Source organism: Camelus bactrianus, chromosome 8, assembly GCF_048773025.1.
Source record: "Camelus bactrianus isolate YW-2024 breed Bactrian camel chromosome 8, ASM4877302v1, whole genome shotgun sequence".
Taxonomy (NCBI): Eukaryota; Metazoa; Chordata; class Mammalia; order Artiodactyla; family Camelidae; genus Camelus; species Camelus bactrianus.
The window spans coordinates 58299177-58316169 of record NC_133546.1 but is presented as its reverse complement, the minus strand read 5'-3'; the positions used below and the strand labels follow the sequence as shown (position 1 = coordinate 58316169).

General features: G+C 39.2%; 1 non-coding gene across 1 annotated transcript; it reads left to right on the top strand.

Annotated features, from left to right (window-relative positions):
• Nucleotides 1–3178: 3178 nt before the first annotated feature.
• TRNAN-AUU (transfer RNA asparagine (anticodon AUU)) lies at nucleotides 3179–3251 on the top strand. Its single transcript has one exon. It is a non-coding gene; the product is annotated as a tRNA-Asn (tRNA).
• The last annotated feature ends 13742 nt before the right edge of the window (nucleotides 3252–16993 follow it).

Here is a 16993-nt window from a genome sequence, read left to right as displayed (position 1 = left end):
AATGAAAAATCCTAAATAAAATGTAGCAAATAGAAACCAGTAGGGTATTAAACTACTCATGCATTATAGACAATTGAATTTATTCCTAAAATTCAAAGCTATTAGAATATATCCTAATGAAGTTAAAATAATAAACCTATTGGTTGATGAAATGAAGACATTATAATCCTCTCAAATGATGAGACTTTTAATAATCATTTCTAAAAAAAACTCAAGAGTATCCTAAGGCTTGAGAATAGTTATTTAACATAAAAAGAGTCTCACTAAGAAACCGACAGTCCCTGTTATTTTAAAAAACAGCAACACAAGAAGCATTACTGCTAAGATTACAAACACAACAAGGATGTACACTATTATTCAAAATTATTTAAGAAGCTCTAGTTATATGATTAAAGAAGTAAAATAATATATCCATTTTAGAAATTAACATAAAATATTTTAAATTATGTAATTATATAATTGAAATATTGAAAAGATTTAGCTGAAAAAAATTTAAAAACATGAAAAATCTTAGTAAGCTGGATATAAAAATATCCTTTTTAAAATAAAAAATAGACACATTTATCCCATTTGGGATAATATTTTATAACTTTCTATGGGCATAAGAATAGACAATTCTACTTAGGGAGAATTCAAAAGATGACTTTAGTTAATAAAGTGACACCCACCTTTCTTGACATGAAGTCTCATATTTAAAGATGTCAATTCTCCCAATTAATTTAAAAATTGCATAGGGAATCATTTTCCTAACAAATTTTGGAAGAAACTTGACAAAAATAATTAAGTTAATTTATAAGAGCAAAGGGATGAGAATGGCCAATGCAATTTTGGCAAACCAGAGTAATAATAGGTGTTTTGAGGGCGTCTGGCTTTACACGATGTAAAAATGTACATAAGTTCACAATCACTAAAATAGTGTGTATCTGGAAGACAGCTAAATGGACTAGAACAGTACATCTAGAACCTAGATTTCTCCTTAACTGGACCCACATTGAGCAGAACTGTAGAGCCAGTACTTAATTACATTACTGTTGTCTGTGGGCACAATGCTGTACAGCAGATGCTTAGCGCTTGTTCATCTTGAGTGGAACTCTTCACCTGATTCAGTTGATTAATGATTCCCAGTTTCTCCCTCCCAGGTAACCCAGGCCCTGGAAACCAGCATTCTAGCCTTCGATTTTATGAATTTAAATATTTTAAGTATCTCATATAAGTGGAATTATGCAGTACTTGTCTTTCTGTCTCTGGCTTATTGCACTTAGCATAATGTCCTTAAGGTCAATTCATGTTGTCACCTGTTGCAGAACTTCCTTGTTTTAAAAGGCAAAATACTGTCCACTGGATGTACAGGCCACATTTTCTTTCTTCATTCATCTGTTGATGGGCATCTACGTTGTTTCCACATCTCAGCTATTGTGATAGTTCTGCAGTGGACACGGAAATGCAGATAACTTTTTGAGATCCTAATTTAATCATTTATACTCAGAAGTGAGATTACTGGATCATACAGTAATTCTAGTTTTAACTTTTTAAGGAACCTCCCACTGTTTTTCATAGCGACCACTTCATTTTGCTTTTCCACCAACAGTGTGTACAGATTCCAATTTCTCCACCTCCTCACCAGCAATTGTTGTCTTTATTTTGGCGATAGCCATCCTGCCAAGTGTGAGGTGATAACTTACTGTGGTTTTGATTTAAATTTCCCTGATGCTTAGTGACAATGAGCATTTTTTCATATACCTGTTGGTCATTTGTATGTCATCCTTGGAGAAATATCTATTCAAGTCTTTAGCCCATTTTAAAATCTGGTTATTAGGGGGTTTTTTTTCTTGCTGTTGAACTATTTGAATTCCTTACATATTTAAGAAATTAACTCCTCATCAGATAAATGGTTTGCAAATATTTCCTCCCATTTTGAAGGTTCTTTTTACTCTGTTGATGGTTTCCTTTGTTATACAGAATGTATTTTCCTTAAGCTTTCTCAATCTAGTAAGTGTCCTAGGGTTATTCTAATTCTCAAAAGTCATAATCTCTTTGAGGCCAAGTTGGTGGCAATTTTGGCAGATCAGTTAAAAAACACAGTCAGCTTCTTGTTTATTTGCTTTCAGTTAGCATAACGTGCCAGGGACTTACAACCGTGATGTTTTTAGGACTTGGCTCTCCACCCTTACTTACGGTACCTTAAGTTTATCAGGCTGGGATTTGGGAAAGCCATACCTCTAGTCTCTTTTACCTGAATTTACTGGGTACTAAAATCAATTCAGTTTCAACAATCCTGATTGGGGTCTTGCCGTGAAGCTGAGTTTTAATTATCCTTTGTCACTCAAACGCTTTCTCAGTGCTATCTTTCCCTAGTTGGTGGTGGAAACTCGTTGCATCTTCTAGGCTGTTTTCTCTGTGGAAAAGAAGTAAATTCTTCTAATAGTTCATTCCTTTGACAAGTACTGCCCTGAAGAAACCAAGCGGTAACAAGGCCCACTGTTAACATTCCACTCCCCAAGTTCTTCACCAAGTTACACGCTCCTTTGGTTCAGTCTGACTTCCAAGACAAGACCAAAGGTTTTATTACCATTGTGTGGCCTGGATGACTATCCAATGGGCTCTGATAATCATTTATCCATGGACCACTTGTCTGCCCTAAAGTGAATGCCACATATTTGGGGCATTTTTTGGTTATTATTTCTCACTTTTGGTTCAAGTTTTTAAATTACTCACGAAGGCCTTGATGATGCTAAGGAAATAAGTGACGTGGAACTATCAGCGTCTCGCAGCAGTGACAGTCTCACTCTCGCCCAGTGTCTGTTCATTACGGGACAGCTGTGCTGCTTCTCAGGAGCAGCTTCTCCGCAAAAGCGCCTCCCCCCGGGACACAGCTTCTGTCCAGGACATCAGTCTAGTGGCAGAAGGAAAGAGAAAGTGTAAACAAAGGGCGAATTCTTAAAATTTCAATCAAGAGGCCTGTCACTTCCACTCCACTTTCTCTGCAGAGCAATTCCTGCAGCCACACCTGCAGTTCACGGGGAGAAGCACCTTTGGGAGAAGCTCTGAATACGGGAAACTGTAATCCAACCTACCAAGACAGGCAAATCACATGAGCATGCAAATGACCCGTGTATAACTTCCAAAATAACAAGGCCTCACTAGAAATAAAATGCAATTAAAAACAAAATTGAGGTGGGGAGGGGATAGCTCAGTGGCAGAGTGCCTGCCTATTATGCATGAGGTCCTGTGTTCAATCCCCAGTGCCTCCATTGAAATAAATAAATCAATCTAATTACCACCCCCCCAAAATAAAATAAAATAAACTTTAAAAAAACAAACTTAAATACCATGTTTCACCCAAAAGTTGGGAAATAATTTTGAAAAATGATAATACCCAGTGTTTAAAAGTTTGTAGAAAAATAGACACTAAATACCCTTCTGGGGATTCAAAATGCATAACTTTACACAATTTTCAGGAGGGCACTTAAGGCACTATTCAAAGATAACCTTTAAAGCTGGCATATCATTTGTTCCAAAATTTCTCCTTTTTAGTGATTATCTAAGACAACTATGAGAAAATGCACAATAAATGTGTGTAGAAAATATTTCATAATAGGAAAGTCACAGAAGCATTATTTATATTAATAAAAATTGGAAAAAAATGTCCCACAATAAGGTAATTGTTAATTAAAGTATGATTTATTCCTTGGATGGACTATAATGCAGCCATTAAACTAACATTATATTAATCCCTGGTAGGAATAGATGTTTTTGCTGTATTGTTAAGTAAAACACCATTTTATTTAACAGTATGCATTATGGAAATAGAAAATTATAAAGCCCTGAATACTTTGACTCAGTCTTGATTAAAATTATAGTTGAAACCATATGTGGTAATTTTCAAATAGTGCTTAGTGGGAAACTTTGACTTTAATAATCTGTTTATATTGTCAGTCTCTGAGAATGCAGAGCAGTGACTTGGCTATTACCCTTTGTTTAGAAAGATAAGGAAGAAGGTTAAAGAATATTTGCATTCCATTACCATAAATATTAAGTTAAATCTACACTTTTCCTGTATCTTGTCATCATAAAGTTGAGTTTCTTTCTGTTTATCACAAAGGACAAAGGGCTTTCTGTAAGATTTGTAGTTCTGCTTTAATTTTTTTTAACTCAAGAATTATTGGCTTATAACCTTCAAACTACATCTGTTTGTTCCCTGAAACCACAAGTGTAAGAATGTCGTAGAGGACTCTAGTTTTAGAGGACTTTTGTTTGCTTGAAGTTGTAAACCACGTTTGTCAAAAGTGGTTGAATCTGCTCACCAACTTTGTAATAATCAAGCTGATATTATCATATTGATTTTTGTTATATTTAACCAACCAGGACATAAAAACTTATCATGTATTTTATTCAGTTGAAAACACATTTAAAAGCCCTCCTTTTAAAAAAAAATAAAAAGTAGGGAAAAAAGTAAGTAGTTAATATTAAAACACAACATAATTTTTATTCTACAACAGCATATATGATTCAATATATTATTTACATGCATGAAGGTATAAATAACCAATGTATCATATATCTTCACCTAACAATAGTGAACATATTTCCATGTCAATAATATCCATCTTATCAGTTCTAATGGTAGACTGTTTTAAATTACTTGTGTTAACTATGTTATCTTGAGCATATACACTGAAATGTAGTGGCTGTATGTGAGTCAGAGTTTTTATTTTTCTCTTTTTGCCTATTTATATTCTCTAAATTTCCTACTGTTGCCGGAGAGTAGGTTCTTGTCTCGCACAGGAAAGAATTCAAGAGTGAGGCATAGTAAAGTGAAAGGAGTTTATTCAGGGACATACACACTCCATAGACAGAATGCGGTCCGTCTCACTCAGAAGGAAGAGCAGCTTAGGAGATAACACATTCCATGGGCAGAATGCGGGCCATCTCAAAAGGTGAGAGGGAGGAGGCTAAGAAGTGTGGGGGTATTTAGTTTAAGATAAAACTAGATAAACACTACATAGACAGCAGGCCATCTCAGAAGGCAAGAGAGAGCGAGCGACCACGAGGTGTGGAGTTGATAGTTTTTATGGGCTGGGTAAGTTCATATGCCAAGAAGCAGAAGGATTATTCCAGCTATGTTGGGGAAGGGGCAGGGGTTTCCAGGAATTGGCCCCCTGCCCACTTTTGGACCTTTTGTGGTCAGCCTCGGAACTGCCATGGTGCCTGTGGGCGTGCCATGAGGCTCAAAGTCTACTGGAAGTCAAATCCTCTGCCATCTTGGTTCTAAGCAGTTTGTCCTCTCCTCAACTGCTGTGTCCTTCCTTCAGTGGTTGTGGTTGTGCTCTGCCTCTTTCTCTCCTGTCCCACTACCAGGAATTTATATTTATTTTGCTATAAGAAACTTTAAAAAGAAACATACTGCTTACTCATGCTTTCTCAACCAGATCAAATGCCATTCCTTTCATTCATTGGGCTTTTTTTTGGTAACTCCAATCGAAGGAGACGCTACTCTTCTTGGAACCCTTGTTTCTTTTATCTTGTATCACAGGTCTATCTAACTCTCCTTTCCTTTTCAAGAAATTCTTCTCTTTTCCTCATTGGTTCCTTGGGGACCGCCACTATATTTTCTTCCTCTTTATGGCATATATGACCTTCAGCACAGAGTACCTGCCACATGGTGGGACTGTTGAACACGGGTACCATCAGATTCTCGCCCAGGTCAGTTCCGGTTTGCACCAGTGCTTGGTCATCACCCAGGGCTCCCCAGGACTCCCCAAGGCTCCATGTGAAGGCTGAGTGATGGCTCTGCTCTTCTTATAAAGCAAGCCATATAGCAAAGAGCATGCATATCTTACTTGGAAATTAAAGCCTTGTCTTCTAAAGAGGTGATTTTAGAAACCACTTTCCTACAGTTATCTGAAAATGGAATTTAAACGAGGAAAGCATTTCTTTTTCAATCCTTGATTGACTAACTTTCTCACTTGGTGATTTCTGCCTTTAAACCCTCCTTGGCATGTATGAGGAAGGAGAACGGGGACCTTGCAGCACATCTGGGTTCCACTCTCTCCCTTCTCTGTTTTGATCTCAAAACCTAGCTGTCCATCACCCATGTATTTTTCTTTAACAAAAGCAAATCTGGCCAAGTCCGCACATTATGAGAAGCGGCTTTACGTTACACTGCAGCTTAGAGGCACCGCTTGCCGTTCAGAATATAAATGGCTCACTGTCACATATGTTGGTGTTTTCACCCTCGTTTTGCTTGGGGTGATGTTCCAGCCCTTCGGCCTTTTGTGCCATTATTACGACTTGAATAATGCTCGGCCAGCTCGACTTGCAGAGTTTAGGATGTCTGGAGACAGTTCTAAAAATCTCTTCCATTGCCCTTATCTAAACATTTCATTAAATGGCAATTTGAAGTGTTTCAGTTGGTTCTCAGTCAAAATAAGAAAAATATTTTAAGAAGAGTTTTCAAAATACTTAGAAGGGGCACTTAGTGGTTTGCACCTTTGTTCAAATACTTGGGTTACTTTGGGCTTCTTGTTAGTAAGATCATAATCTCTCTAGAGCAAAAAGCTTATGTTGTATAATAGGACCTTTTAAAATCTATTTCTGTATTTTAGCTTTAGGCTTTTGTACAGCCCTTGGGTGGGCATCTGAAGACACCAAAATATACCAGCAGAGGGTGTATGGATTAAGTAATAAGTGGTAGACTCCAACTGAGACTTTGTGTTCATCATTATCATCTCAGTACAGAAAATATTCAGACTGGTAAGGATGCTGGGCCGCCTGCTGTGGGGGACTTCAGCCTCAGTGTAACATTTAATAAAACATTATCATTAGACTTCAGTGAAACTGTATAGATAAGAACTGCCTTCAGAAGATATAGGAAGAGTGAGCTATTGAGGAAGACAATGCAAACTCTAGAAATGATGAAATAAAAACAGCAGTTATGACGTAGAGAGGGAATTTTACCCACACTAATAAAAACACAGTAAGTGGAAAAAAAGAAAGAAAGAAAGAAAAACAAGGAAAAATTACACAACAATCTATCTAAAACCCAGAACTTAAATAAAGGGAGTATAGAAATGAAAGTTGCACATTGCAAGCAAAGCAAGAAATGAATGGGGAAAAGGAGCAAAACGAAGTTCAATAATAGGGGACTGAAATATTGGCTCAGCCACCTAAAGGCCGAGGTCCTCGGGTGCGACTCTTCATTGTGTCAAGTTTCTCACGCTTGGGCTTCCCTGACCCTGTACTGTATTGTTTTGCTAACATCAGTCATATTTACCTGATGTGTATTTTATGGCTTTTATTTGGATCTCGTACATGTGGAAAGTTCAGAGTAATTATTACACAGCGATCTGCGCCTTTAGATTATCCTGGAGTCTGCTCCGGTTGCCGGTTAGTATAATTCAAAATGCTGACCCTAGCTCATAAATCCCGTGGTGAAGACTCATCACTGCCTGAGAAACTGCTCTTCTGGGCTGGATATTTCAGCAGGAAGTTGTTTTGGGGTCTCAATTATGTGCTGGCATTGTTTAGGAATCTTATGCTGACAATTTAATGCTTGATATTGTTTTTAAAGGAAAGCTTCCTTCTCCTGATTCAAATACGTCCTCACTTAATTAACCTTTAGTGCTTCAAGTAAGACACATATCTTTAAAATTTTTATGCTCTGCTAGCTCTACATTAGAAGGGTTGTTTCTACCACTAACGATGATCTAAAGTGCTTACTTAGGAACTGCAGTAACCCTTCTGGGTCATTAACATATCATTTAGAACATCAATTTTTTTAGTGAACTCAGAGCTGTGCTCTTGACCTTTAAATCTCTGCAGCGTCCTAAGTGGCGAATGATGTCTCAACAATGGACAATTATTAAATTAATGTATTAGTTCTTTTAATTCCAAAGTTGATCATTAAATAAAAAGCGCACACACAGGTCAGCCAGTAACTGTTTGCATTTTGTAAGCAGTTTGAATTTACAAGCCTTACATTTTGTGGAATAGAATCAAATATCTCCACTAATACTTTTAAGTACTAATTACAGTTTATAGTCTTAATAAAACAAAATATAAACCATTACAGTACCAGTGTAAACAGAAATAAGAAAAATCATTCTTCCTGGATAATAGGTATTTAATAATTTTAGTATGCATTTGACCTTCAAGTATACTATTACTTGATCTTTCTCACAAAGAAAAATTTTTTTCTCACTCACAGACTTCAGGAAAATATTAGGTATTGTTGTTTTAGGAATATTGCTTAAAATAACTTTTTCCTTAGATAAGCATGAGCTGGTCCTAAGAACATATCACAATCTCTGAGGAGTTTCCTGTATAAATGTGAGGAGAGAATTTAACTTTCAGAATGTAGGTGGAATATGCATTGCATTTTTTCTTGTTTACATAATGAATAAATCTTTATTGAGACACTACTACGTGCAGGGCCTTTCCTCGATGTTTCAGGATGCAAAACAAAGAAGCTGAAGATTTGGGAGTTAAGGTACAAGGTAAAATATTAATACTATAAACTAAGTACAAATGAAAATTTAAGTAAAAGTAGAAAAATATATTAAATAGAAGATATCAGCAAAGGCAATGATTTATCTTGGTGGACATTTCAACAGATTCTAGAGCAGAGATGAGAAGGGTACGCCGGACAGAAGAGGGGAAGCAGTGAACACAATGGATGGACTGCTGAGTGGATGACAGGTGACAGGTAGCTAAATATAGTGTCCACCATACTCTGATTGATGGAAATCATTTTATATTTTATACTTTTTAAAATCACTAAGTCACCCACAAACATATTTATAAAATATTCATATACAACTTGCTCAAAGTCATAAAGCTATGATTTGAACTCAGTTTCTGAAAGACTCAAAAAATAAAGCATGTTTCTTTTTCCTTTCTGCTGCATCTATTGAACTTCAATTTCTTTTTTAACATATCTTATCATACTAAGCATTATTCTCTTAAATAAAAAAATACAAATACAGAAATAAAATACGATCGAATAATGTTGCTTTCTGTTGTCTTTTTAAATTACAGCATTTACTCCTTTTCTCTCTTTTTTTCCCCTCTCTCTTTTCCTCCCTCCCTCCCTTCCCTTTTTTCTCTTTTATTAAAGGCCTGTTAGGTTTAAGGAACTTCACACATGTAGGAGGAGATTAAAGTAAATATTGGATTAATTTGTAGCTTGTTTCCAAGCTTAGAAGCTTAAGAGGAAAAATTAAACCCTCCAAAAAACTTTGGTTTCTTATATCACTCTTTTTGCATATCTTAGATAGTCTTAGGCTTAAAGCATTCTGGTTTAATGTCTCTTTATTGTGTGACTCTCTTCTTGTCCTAATGAAACCTATATTCTCTGAAAACAGGTTCATCACAGCTCTTTGGGGCGCTACTTTATTTCTTCGTTTTCATTTAATACACTGTGTTCTTAATTGCAATTCTTATTCCTATGAACTTTCCGAAGAAAGAGTATATTTTTTTTTCTCCGTATTCGAAAATCACTATTTAAAACATCTGATGGAATATTATAGTTTCCTCATTTTCATGCTTTCTGCTTCAGCAACTAGTTATCTTTTTCAAAATTTATTCAGAAATAAGCCGAGTTTAGCCTTTCCCTCATAGTGTTTTATTCATCTCCTGAGAAATAAAAATTTCAATGAAGTAGATAAAAAATATATATACATGCTTCACTTTTTCAGAATTAACCTTTGTCTTAGATTGGTTTTCCTGAAAACATACTCTGAGAGGGAGAATTGCGTGCCAAAGGCTTACTGGGAAGTACTCCCTGGAGTTACCCTTTTAAGCAAGTGAGGACGGTAGGACTGCCTTGTTCTATGATTTGATTGCACCTGAGACTCAGACAATATTCTAGTGGAACCTCTGAAGCATGAATGACCATACAAATTTAAGCAAAAGGGCTAGACCTTTGTCTCCCAGCATGTAACAGTCACAGGCCACCAAGTGCCCCAGGGGAGGGCTCATGACCCTGGAGGAGGAAGCTCTCTGACGGCAGAGGGCACTTCCTGGTGAGGGTCTCTCCGTGAGCCAGCAGCATGTCTCCCTGAAGATGGGAGAGGGTTACTAAGGCCTTCAAGAGGTGCCCTGCATAGAGCACCACTGTATACACTTCAATCTTCAAGCAGGTCTCCTCAGAGTTTAACTCTCCCTCTCTCTCTCTCTCTCACACACACACAATAATAACATTTGCATTAAGACAAAGTTTTGATTTTCCGATTGATTTTACCTTCATTATCTCATTATCTAAGTCCTTTCTAACTGCAAAACTTCTCTAGACTTTCTAATTTACTAAAATTCATTTCACCAATTTTGAACGTTTCAGAAACGCTTTTTCTCATTTTTTAAATCCAGAGTGTCTTTCAACTATTGTTAAGGACTGAATGTTTGTGTCTCCCCAAAAATCTGTGTATTGAAATCCTACCCACCAATGTGGTGGTAACTAGGAGGTAATCAGGATGAGATGAGGTTGTAAGGTTGAAGCCCTCAGGAATGGGATTAGCGTCACAAGAGAAATTGCTTCTTCTCCCCCTCCCACCCCACCATGAAGACACCATGAAAAGGCAGCCACCTGGACGAGGGCCTCCCCAGACTTTAACAGCCTCCAGAACAAAGAGAAATAAATTTGCATCATTGATAAGCCACCCAGTCAATGGTAATTCCTGAACTAAGACAATCACACAGATGCAGAATATTCTCCATTTCTACTGTGAATAGCATTATTTTATATTTGTTACTTCTCAATAGCCCTTTACTTTCTTATATAAGTAAGGGAGTATCAGCTAGTTTCTTCATCTGGACCACAATACACATATATTCACATTTAATCAGTAAAGGTGAATTTCTAGTTGATGTCACCGTTAGTCAGTCAGTATCTGCAGGGCGGGGGACCCGCTAAGGCTCTGGGCTGGAAGCCAGAAGACGGGCTTTAATTTCATCACACTGTTTTAAGTATTTGGTGGAAGACCGCTAACATTTTAAGGTGCTTTTTAAAAATTTTAAAGTAAGGAAAAGATGGTCTGTTCTCCCTGTCTCTCGCAGTTATTCTGAAGCTTAAATGACAGAGCTGCTCTAAAAATTGAACATCGCTACACCGGTGCTGTGTGTTATTATCTAATTTTTCAATTTAATGATTATGAACAAATATCAACAAAACCGCAGGACGTTTTTCTTAACAAACTTCATTGGCCACAGTTGGATCACGTGGCCATAGCCTAGCAGTTATATGACAACACCTGGATCGTGGGAAAAAAAAAAGCAACTGGGTCTCAGTCACGACAAACTATTCATGCTGGTGCACGGAAGCCCTTGCTGTCTTAGTCACTCATCTTACCATTGCTGGGAAAGATGAGAGAGCAGGTGTTGCAATCCTGATTTCACGGAGAGGAAGACTGCAGCAGGAGGCTGGTGACTCAGAGCTGGGCTCCAGATGATGTAAGCCAGTTCCCAGACCCTGCTCTGGTGCCAAGAAGATCTCCAGGGGGTGAGGTGGGGGAGCTGGATGTGGAGCCCAGAAGGCCTTAACTCAGCTCAACATACAATGATCAAAAGTTTTACCTTTCTAAGGGGGAAGGGTGTAGCTCAAGTGGTAGAGCGCATGCTTAGCATGCACGAGGTCTTGGTTCAACCCCCAGCACCCCCTCCAAAAATGAATAAATGAATAAACCTAATTACCTACCCCCCAAATAAATTTTAAAAAATTTCTTTAATGTCACCTATCTATACAAAAGTACTGAACAATCAGAAATGGGGGGAAAAAAAGGTGACTTTTACAATAGCAACAAAGAAAAACACACAAAAGGTTAGGAATTTTAAAAAGCTCATTAGGAAGTGAGTTTCTAGCCCTTTGGTGGAAGGTGAGCCCCGCCAGGTAAGAGGAAGTTTAGAAGAGGTGGGAGACAGTGACACTGGGAAGGAACCTAGAGTGTTGGCCACATCGGGGAACGGCAGGCCCTGGAACACAGAACAGGCAACTGGCCTCACACCTGCAAGGAAGGTCCTCCTCAAAAGGTAGTGACCACTAGTTAGGGAATGGCAGTGAGAAGAATGTGGGGCAGCCTCCTGGAGGCCTGGAGCTGGACGAGGGCAATGATGTGAAAGACATCCAATGTGGTCAGCGCACAGCCTGGCGGTGTGGGCTCAGCCAGTGTCTCCAGTGGCCTCCTAAGGCCTGTTGAGAAGCTTGGACTTTAAGAGAAATGGAAAGCCACTGAATGAGTTTAAGCAGGGTGTGTGTGCGTGTGCGTGCGTGTGTGTTCATGGCATGATCAGATCATTTTCTCTCTCTGGGAAGCAGTATTCGACCGTTGTTATTGTCATTTGGTAGTTTTTACAATGAGGAGAGGCTGGGAAGGGGAAGAGGCCCAGGTGACAAGTGGCTATAACACAGAGAAGGGCTGACAAACTGCAGCCCACAAGCCAACTCCAGCCCTCTGGACTCCAGTAGTATTTCATGACATGTGAAATTTAAATTTCAGTGTCTGAAAAAACATGTTGGAACACAGCCACGCTCTTTTGCCTGCAATCACCTATGGCTGCTTTCACCCGACAGGCCGAACCGAGTGGTGGCAACAGTGACCCTATTACGTGCAAAGCCTCAAATATTTGCTGTCTGCCCCCTTACAGAACGCATTTGACATAGATGATGACTTTTCCAGGTATTGCTAAGCTTCAAAACATAAAAACCCCTGGACAAAGGGTAGAAGCACCTTCCCCCGTACTTGTAAGATCCGCTTCTAGGCTGAATGGTGCATTTATTTATGTAGATACTGAGGTAAGTAAAATGTACGCTAACTTTTCTTGCACTCTGATGGGAGAAACAGACATTCAACCACTGTCTACATGCAAAAAATACATCCTAAAAGAGTCATAATAGAAGGAGAGGGTGCTGTGATTTAGCATAATTTCTTTTCTAGTCAAAGGGAAGACCTCTTTGAGGATGTGCCATTTAAGTTAAAGGATGGCATATGAAAATCTAAGCAACACTTTCAGACAGAGGGAGGAACAGCTGCAGGCAGGGCCGAACCGGGCACTGGGTGTGCCCAGAGCTTAAAGGAGGTCCGTGTGGCTAGAGCACAGTGAATGGCAGAGTGGGCAGGGGCCTGATCAGGCAACGCTTTGTAGATCAAATGTTGAAGATGTTGAGAATACAATGGGGAGGCTTGGAAGGATGTTGAAAGAGTAACATGATTGGATGTACTTTTTAAAGAACTCTCTGATCTCCTACTCCTGAGGGGTAGACGGACATGGCAATCACTAGAGAGAGAGATGTGAGGGATGGAAGCTGATAGGGTGAGCACTGGCTGTTGAAGGGAAGGATCTGGTAGAGAGAGGGAGGTGGAAGTTTCAGGAGACGGGCAGCACCTGGTGCTTGGGGATTGGATGTGGGTGGATCCCCTTTGTCACCAGAGGCGGGAAGGAGGGAAGGATTGCAGGAGTACAACTTTTTAAGTCTAAAATGTGTCTCCTTTTCTCTATTTAATGCTGCTTAATTCGATGATTTGGCTTTTTCTAATTAGATCAAAGTTCAAGGAGGTTAGTAAACAGCCTATATTTTTCATTAAGACCTATCATAGGGTGTCTTAACCTTAATCATGGGGCATCTGATTTCTCTCCCCCTTATGCCTCTTTCTTTCTTATTTGTTAGACTCTGGTTTATGTTTCTACCGCACAGAAAGATCCGTTCATACAGTGCAGCTCTCTAGAAATATTCTCAGCCGTGCTATGTTACGACTCTTGTGTCCTTCCTGTCTTCGCCTCTCCCGTCTTTTTATTTCCCTCTTTTCCTTACTTCCTCTGTAGGACTTCTCCTTCTGGTATGCCTTCTCCTGCTTTTTCTTTCTCCCAGTCTCCTCCCTGTCCATTCTCTGATCCTCCATTTCTCTCTTTTCGCCTCTCATCTCAGTCTCTATCTTGTGATTACACCGGCCGCATCCTCTTTTCCCATTCTACTGACAGTTCTAGCTATGCAGTACCAGAAGAAAAACGAACACACATTATAGATACACATTATATATTTACATATGAAAAAATATCTATGTACTGCCTATGTTGTATACACAAATTTCTTGAATTCTAGGTGGAATTTTGATAGCCCCCATTTTAATAAAAAACCCCTTTCATATTTCCATATTTTAGGTTTTCCATCTCTCCTGTCTACTCTCCTCCCAATAAATTAAAACGATTCTGGATTTCTCATTTCCATCTTAATAATGTAGTAATGCATTGTTTGTTTTTCAGTTGTATGTTTATATTATTAGGGTTTTACATCTGTGATTAACTATCCCTGTTTGTCTCTGAAATTTCCACTAAGAATTTCGCAATTTCCCTTTACATGGGGAACACATGGGATTACTGGTGAGCTCTGATTAGAATTCTGTAAGGGAACCAGGTGGACCAGGAAAGGCAAGGCTTATTTTTATAGGCAAATCAGATGGGAAAATGGAGATGTTTCCAGATGCAGTAAAGTTTCTGTGACCTTCAGGGACTAGCTTATTGACCCTTGAGTGGCTTCCCATTCCTACCTATTTACTTCTGAATTTGTTTTTTTTTAATATTACTGTTTTCTTGTCATGTATTTGGTTTCCTTTGTCTGCCTCCCCTGAGATTCTGATTCTCCTTTCAACTGCACCCTGACAATCTGATTCTGATTGCTTGTCCATTGGTTCTGGTCTTTCAGACCTTAGACTGGGTGCACCCTGACTTAGCATCACCCTATCATGGTGACCCAGTGCCCTAGAACAGTCCCTGGACACTTGGCATATAAATATGACCATGCAGCTGTTACATCAGTACCTAAGATGTCAGTAGCTGGAGACGGCAACTGGAGTCCCAGCTATCTCACTGCTCCAATTGTAATGGCTCAAATCCGCCCGTAACTGACTCCAGAATGTCCACCTTTTATGGTTCCTACTCTACCAAGTGTTCCCTTGCTATCTCAGATGTGCTACCATATGTTCATGAATCCATCATTCCCGCTCACCCCTGAAGCTGAGTCCTCCAATCTCATCAGTTGTGAAGAGGAGCCATTTCAAAGCAAAGCAGTTCCTGTTGCTGCTGCTGGTGCTGCCATCACTTCTGTCTGAGCCAGAGGCCCGTTAATGGCAGCAGAACTGGGGCCAAGTGGCTCGACCTCTTGGTACCAATCTTGCAACACTGGAAGAAGAAACCCTTCTTATAGAATGCTCAGTGAAGTAAGTGCAGGAGAGAGTTCCACTGCAAAGCTGCTTGAGTTCCAAAGAGTTCTAGCACTTGGCAACACAACTGTGCCATTTATACAGCTACCAAATTCTCCCCTGTAGAAGACACAGGTTTTCAGGCTTGATGAGTTTTGGTATTAGCTCCGTGATCACTTTTAGGTGTGTCAACTTGGCTAGGCTGAATTATAGTCCCCAGAACTCCCTTTCTAGCATGTTCCTGGGTAGGGTGGGCAGATTGGAGGGAGGCAGTGGCCATGTTGTGGCATAAACATCCATTTGTTGTCAATCAAACTCTAATCTAGATCCTGCTGGGAAGGGATTCTGAAAATATGGTTATAATGAATTAGTTATTTTAATGAATCAAAAGGGACATTATTCTTGATGGCCCTGCCTGACTTAGTTGGAAGGCCCCCTAAAGAGGGCTTAAGCCTTCCCTGTGTCCAGAGACTCCAAATAGCAGTTGAATCTTCCTTCCCCTTGGATCTTTCTTCCTGACTGATACCAATGGATGACAAGCTTCAGCTTGTGTTTCTTGGGTTTCAGCTTGCTCCAGATCTTTCTTTTCTGCCACCCTAGGAACCTCAGTATTGGAATAGCCAGTCCCCACAATGGCTCATTCCTTGTATAAATTCATTTGTATTCCACTGGTATTCTGCTTCTCTGGCTGAACCATGACTGATGCAAACTTCTACAAACCACCTCTCTTCCTTTTCCCCATCTCTGGTCCTGAGGCTGAGTATAGCTTCCAATGCCCAGGTGCTCACACTATGGTGAGTACTTCCTGATGGGCCATCTCCCCTCCTGTGTATTCTCCCTAGACTGTGTCTCCCCTTGGGCTACCCCAGTCCATCAATCATCTAAATCCTGGTGCTGAACAGTGTTCAAACAACTTGTCAAAACCCACCTGAGTTCAACATAGACATACGGTGAGGTTGCTGCTTAACACTACCAGTAAGAAACATGTTTTTTTTTGGTTGGAACTTCACAAAGATCTGAAAATTCAGACATCAGGGAGGTTTCATTTTTATGATTTGATTATGAAGCAAAGTGAGAAAACGATTTCTCCTTTCCATAGGTTTGGTGTTAAAATGGACAATACATGTTAGCACAGAATATCCATGAATAGCTGCTTTGGGAGAAACCAAGAAGTGGTTGAACGGTTAGAAGGTTAAATGTGTTTTTCATGTGGCCAAGTGGCATTTAAAGACAATGAATGTAAATAGGGTTTGACACTCAAAAATAGCCAACCTGTGTCATTTTTCTGATTTCCACTGAATCCCAACCAGATCAATTTGTGAGTCATGACTCTTAACCCAGACTGTGCCAAAGTCAATGCCATAGAGGTGGACTAAAATTATTCGCTTGTTTTTGTGTAACCCTAACTTCATCAAAATGAATCCCAATGAATCTCATGCCCTATTCAATTAATATCCTCATTACCATCCTCAAAAGTGAGGCGTTAAACTCACTCGGGAGCAGTAATGGTAATATGTTCAGAGAGAGATTCATTTGGCCCCAGCTGTCCATTTTATTCTAAGTGTTAAATGCGTTAATATCCATAGACTATCATTTACATAGCAAGTGACTCTGCAAGATGAATTATTTATTGTGTGACAACTACCTAATACCCAGTGTCCTATCAAATGCAAAGCCATTTCTGATTTGACCTGTATGTAAATTTGCCTTATAGAATTCATTACCTTTATGTATCAGTCACATTGAAGTTCTGTGCAGCACTCTCTCCGAGAAGCTGTAGGTTACCTCTGCTTTGATTGAATTGCCTC